Source organism: Bos mutus, chromosome 23, assembly GCF_027580195.1.
Source record: "Bos mutus isolate GX-2022 chromosome 23, NWIPB_WYAK_1.1, whole genome shotgun sequence".
NCBI classification, from domain to species: Eukaryota; Metazoa; Chordata; class Mammalia; order Artiodactyla; family Bovidae; genus Bos; species Bos mutus.
Genome location: NC_091639.1, coordinates 12,950,655 through 12,956,884, shown reverse-complemented (window position 1 = coordinate 12,956,884; position 6,230 = coordinate 12,950,655). Strand labels below are relative to the sequence as shown.

General features: G+C 44.8%; 1 non-coding gene across 1 annotated transcript; it reads right to left on the bottom strand.

Annotated features, from left to right (window-relative positions):
- Nucleotides 1-301: 301 nt before the first annotated feature.
- LOC138985139 (U6 spliceosomal RNA) lies at nucleotides 302-408 on the bottom strand. Its single transcript, XR_011462398.1, has one exon. It is a non-coding gene; the product is annotated as a U6 spliceosomal RNA (small nuclear RNA).
- Nucleotides 409-6,230: the final 5,822 nt, after the last annotated feature.

The window sequence follows — 6,230 nt, the reverse complement described above, 5'->3', positions numbered from 1 at the left end:
GTGCAGACTCTTAGCCCCTGGACCACCAGGGAAGTCCTTACGCTGTCTAATTTTTTTTTGAGGAGTGGGAGGAGAATCACCTGCTACCCATTGAAAGGATTTTTTTTGGATTATCAGAGCTCCTGTGATACAAAAGGTTTTCAAGTTTGGTAGGATCATAGAAAGGGCTTCCCAGGTGATGCCATTGTAAAGAATCCACCTACCAGTGCAGAAGATGCAAAAGATACAGGTTTAATCCCTGGGTCGGAAAGATCACCTGGAGTAGGCAGTGGCCACCCACTCCAGTATTATTATTTTAAAAAAAGATATGGAATGCTTCAGGAATTTGCATGTCATCCTTGGTCAGGGGCCATGCTAATCTTCTCTGTATTGTTCCAGTTTTAGTGTATGTGCTGCCAGAGCGAGCACCCGCCCCAGTATTCTTGCCTGGGAAACCCCATGGACAGAGGAGCTTGGCAGGCTACAGTCCTTGGGGTTGCAAAGAGTCAGACACCACTGAGCTGGCGCACTCACACACACCCACACACACACCCCCCCACACAGCCACACACACAGGATAACAGAAATCTTGACGTGTAAGTCCCTCACTTTCTAAATAAGTAAATTGAAGCCTGAAGAGGTTAAGTAACTTGGACAAGTGATTAATCTTCTTAGGAGAAAAACCAGAATTCTAAACCTTGCTGCCGTTGGAATTCTCTCTGATTTTGGATTTTCAGCAACATAAACTGCACACGGTGTATTTTCTACGTAGATATGCAGAATCGGAGAGTCAGCAGCTGATGTCAGCTCTGCTGACTCCTAACCAAGTTTGGTTTTCCCATTGTTATCCTGCTTTTTCCTATAAGTAGACACTTTTCTTATAACCACGGTATTTACTTATCTTACTGTAATGTGTATAAGCATGTGATAAACATATAATGTATAATTCTAACCCTACAGGATGTTACTAGGTGGTATTGTGGAAAAAGAGGTTCTGTATTTAATTAAATTTATGAGTTAAATGGGTTTCTTTATTGCAATTGATCTCAAAGCCATCAATAAGCTATTTTGCATTATAAATTGCAAAATAAATGGAATGGTTAGATACAGAGTACCGTGTTTTCCAAACTTACCCGACCCCAGGTCTGCTGCTAGAAATACTGTTTTGGCAGCCTGAATTTTCACATTTTTTCCTTTCTCCCCATGCTTCCATTCTGCCCTTTTCTTTGGTATTTTTGTTTCTGGGTCTTCATTTTTTAATTCTTACCTTCAATTCTCATCCTCCCCGTCTTCTGTCACTCCAAGTTCCTACATTTGGGTGCTTTTCTGGTGATAGTTCTCCTTCTCTCAGTCTTTGTGTGTGGCTTATTTTTTTTTTTTTTTTTTGTGGGGAGGGAGGGTGAAGGAGGGTAACGAGCTCCAATGAGCCAGTGTCTCTTGCAGGTTTAGGGAAGAATGACCAATCTGGGCTCACTCAGATCAGCTTTGACTTAATTGTATCTCAATATATCTGCGCCCTGAGGTGGGCTTGTGGGAAAGAGCAGCTCGTACCGATGCCTTCCAGTGCTTGCCCAGAAGTGCCATGAAAGCCGCTGGCCCCCTTTGTTGAAGTCTCCTCACCTTTCCAGGAACAGCCCAGCAGTGAAACTTCTCTGCACGTTATCCAGTCATTGAAGGCTCCCTCTAGACATCAGGTGTCTCACCCGCAAGCCAGTTCCAGCCCCACATTCAACCTTTTGTCTCCAGACAAGGTGGCTCTCTGTCCAGGGTGGCGTTTACACTTCCCCTTGTACTCTGCTTTGCTCCTGCTGTTGCTTGGGCACTGCTTGCGGGATCTTAGTGCCCTGACCAGGGATTGAACCCACGCCCCCTGCAGTGGAAGCCTGGAGTCCCTACCACTGGACCACCAGGGAAGTCTCAACATTTACACTTTGACTGGGAGAATCAGCCTCCCTGATCACGAGCGCCGGCAGTTATCTCTGAGTGTTGCTGTCTTTCACCTTTCTCAAGTGTTCTGTTTCCTACATTTGCCTTATTGTATCCACAAAATTCCTGCAGTGATTCTGAACTGATTTTATACACGGGTATGATTTCTCTTCATTTAGAGTTGTAAGATTTAAAATTCCCTAATTTTCAAGGTTCTTTACAGACTTCATGGTACAGTTTTGAGTAGTACCATGCTTCTTCCATAGGATAAATGGTATCAGGACCTACATTCATGCTGATCCAATTGGATGAACACCTCATGGACTTTTCTACTTCTCACAATTTGTCCCTCGGAATTGTTCCCATTCATTCTGAAACTGAGATGCATCCTACACAAATCACTTTTTTTGAGGAGTTTCAGGCCTGTGTCCTCATTGTGGAGACCACAAAGCCGAACAAGCCATTTCCAAGGCCAGGTGTGAATCATTGACAGGTAGCTCTTTGGATGGGCTTCCAAGGTGGTGCTTGTGATAAGGAATCCTCTGCCAATACAAGAGATGTGGGTTCAATTCCTGGGTTGGGAAGATCCCCTGGAGTAGGAAATGGCAACCCACTCTAGTTTTCTTGCCTGGGAGATCCCAAGGACAGAAGATCCTGGCGGGCAACAATCCATGGGGGTCCCAAAGAATCAGACATGACTGAGCACACACAGCAGTGTGGATAAACTTTGTACTCATCCATGTTCATTTCAAAGTTTGATACTATCTGTAAGAGTAAATCAGAAAGCAAATTCTGAAATGTTGATGGTAAGTAGATTTTTTGTGTTTTCTATTTTAATGGCTTTCCTAGAGACATACATACTCTTCTTACTATTTTATATTGAATCAGACCTTCCTATGGCTGGTTCTTGTCACACAGGGCTGTCAACTAGCAGCTGACCCTGTGTCATCTTTAAGCATTTTGGTATGCATTGGGATTTGTCCATAAGGAGCATAGACTAATTGGAAATAGGTAGAGAACTACAACCAGCCACAGACTATCCTGTGTACCCCTCATCCAGCCATCCAGCCATGCCTCTGGGACTCACTAAGTGGTGATAGCCAGTGCATACCCGGAAGGCCCTCTCCAGGTACAACTGAAGGAACCGTAGCAGAAATGATGCCTGATCTGATAACACCCAGATCCAGGAAAGAAGAAGCTAAAGAAGGTTACTTCTGCTATATACCTGAGCCTCAGGTAATCTGATCGGTACTACCTGGCTGGCCATTAGTTTAACTAAGTTACTCGTTTGGGCTCAGGTATCACATCAAGGTGTTAAATTTAATCTCTAAAGACTTACGTGGTTTGGACTCAGAATGGTCTGTGAACTCAACTTCTTTCCTTTCTAGTGTTGCATCTATACTCTGTAACTGACCCAGATTTCAGGACTTGGCTGGGAACCACAGGGAAGGTCTGAGGCAGATGCAGGATTAAGTTCAGGAGGCTTTCAGTTCTGGTCTGGCTCTTTATTTATTTACTTTCTGGTTGCACCAGATCTTCATTGCTGCCTTCTCTAGTTGTGGCACGCGATGGCGGCTTCTCTTGTGGAACACAGCTCAAGGGCTTCAGTAGTTGCGGCACATGCGCGCACTCGTTGTGGCTCACAGGCTGAGTTGCTCCATGGCATGCGGGATCTTCCCGGACCAGGGATCGAACGGATGTCCCCTGCATTGCAAGGTGGACTCTTAACCACTGGGTCACCAGGGAAGCATTGGTCTAGCTCTTGATACCCCAGCTTGTCCAAGGTTTCCAGTTTTCTGTTTCTCCTGTGATCTGAATGAAACTTAAAACCCTTGGACAGTAGAGTAGCAGACTTTCATCATGAGAGTCCAGGGTTCAAGTCTGTTCAAAACCATGGCTCCGCTCCTTTCTTCTATCATCATAGATAAACATGGCCACAGTGGCAAATTCAGATGGCCAGTTATTAGCTCACACTCTTCTTATGGTATTATTAATCACTTTGTAAGCATTCAAGTAACTTTTTGTTTGTTTTCTTTTCCTTCCTTGGACTGGAGTGTTCTCTTTCATGCATAGAATAATTCAAGCAATTTCTACCTCTTTTCTACATAGAAATTTTGGCCTTGGACACACCACTAACAATCATAAATCCAGAGGTTTCCAGGGCAGCATTCAGGTAACACCGTGGGTTAGCCAGGATAGAGAACCACTGACTTAGATGAATCAGGACTTATCCCCGAACCTCATCAGGGAGAAGTGAAATCAGAGGTCAGCCAGAGGACAAGGGGAAATAGCCGTTAGATAGGCAACTTGCAGATGACAAAGAAACGTTTGTTGAATTTCTCCAAAGAAGATGCACAAATGACCAGCAAGCACATGAAAAGAAGCTCATCAGCATTGCTAACCATTAGGAAAATGCCAGTGAAAATCACAATGTACCCATTAGGATGGCTACTATTAAAAAATCAGAAAAAAGCAAGTGTTGTTGGAGTGGGGAGAAATTGGAACCCTTGTGCACCACTGGTTAGAGTGTACAATGGTGCAGCCACTGTGGAAGACAATATTGTAGTTTCTAACAAAATTAAACATAGAGTTACTGTGAAATGTGAAAAAAGTTGAAGTGTAAGTCGTTCAGTTGTGTCTGACTCTTTGCAACCCCCTAGACTATAGCCAGTCAGTCTCCTCTGTCCCTGGGATTTCCCAGGCAAGAATACTGGAGTGGGTAGCCATTCCCTTCTCCAGGGGATCTTCCTGACCCAGGGATTGAACGTGTGTCACCTGTATTGCAGGCAGATTCTTTACCATCTGAGCCACCAGCAATTCCACTTCTGGCAAGGGCCCCGAAAGAATTGCAAGCAGGATCTGAAGAGAGATTTGTCCACCATGTTCATAGCAGCATTATTCACAATAGCCCAAAGGTGGAAGCAACTTAAGTGTCCACTGACAGATGAATGGATCAACAAAACATGGTCTCTACATACAATGAAATATGATTCTGCCTTAACAAGGAAGGAAATTCTGACACATGTGGCAGCGTGAGCAAACCTGGAGAATATTATGCCGAGTGAAATGAGCCAGTCACAGAAGAACAAATACTGTATGTCTCAGTCAGATCCCTAGAGACAGAATATAGAAAGTGAGTACTCAGGGACTGGGAGAAGAGGGGAACAGGGAGTTGTTTAATGGGTGTAAAGTCTCAGTTTCGTAAGATGCAAAGAGTTCTGGAGATGGACTGCACAACAATGAATATACTTGCCACTTCTGAACTGTACACTTAAAGATGCTTCAGATAGTAAATTTGGTATCATGAGTATTTTGCCACAACTGAAAAATAAAATGTTGACTGAATAGACGCAGAGCTGAGAGAACCACCTGGCTTCTGTAGTGGAGACTTGTTGGAGAACACAGGTGAAGAAGCTGCATGGGATGGGAGAACCCTGAAAGCAGCATACTGCACTTCCCCAAAGAGCAGTGAACTTCAGATGCCCATGGTGTTCAGAAAGAGGAGGGAGGGTGAGAAATAAGAATCGAGAGAGAAATTCCAGCAAGAGGCGGCACCTAAATAGTGATCAGCCTATAGGGGAACCCCTGCCAGGTGTTCTTTGCAAAATGGCCTGAGGACCTGGCGAGATGAGGCAGCCCAAGACCCCATGGATTTTCTAAGTCTCAGAGGGGATTTTGCAAGGGCCAGGCTGAGCAGATGTCTACTCACCCCTCCTTTTCCCATTCTAATGAAGCCACAGGGACTGGGCAACCCTAAACCTCTGGTGATAGCAAAGCCTCTTCTATTTGGCTTAGGGCTGTGTATGAGTACTGATGTTTACATCTGAATGGATGTGCTGGAGAGGGAATTTTATAGCTCGTAAAGGAAGAAAATGAAGTCGTACTTTTAAGCTCCAGGTGGCGATGCAGGAGACATAAGAGACATGGGTTCGATCCCAGGGTCTGGAAGATCCCCTGGAGAAGGGTATGGCAACCCACTTAAGTATTCTTGCCTGAAAAATTCCATGGACAGAGGAGCCTGGCAGGCTACAGTCCATGGAGGTCACAAAGAGTCAGACACAACTGAAGCGACTTAGCACACAGGCTAAGTCTTGGTGATGTAAGCTGGAAGCTCTCCCATCAGTCTCACCTCTTGTGTCTCCAGGTCCAGCAGAAGCCATCTGCTAAATCCAAGGAGTGTGGACAGCATTCTGTAAGCCAAAGAAAACCACCAGCTTTCCCCACCCTCTTCCACCACTTCCACACCTCCTCAGCTTACTGTCTTTTTTTTTTTTTTTTTAACCTCAGCACTTCCTCAACAGGGCGGAGCATCTAATTAAATACTT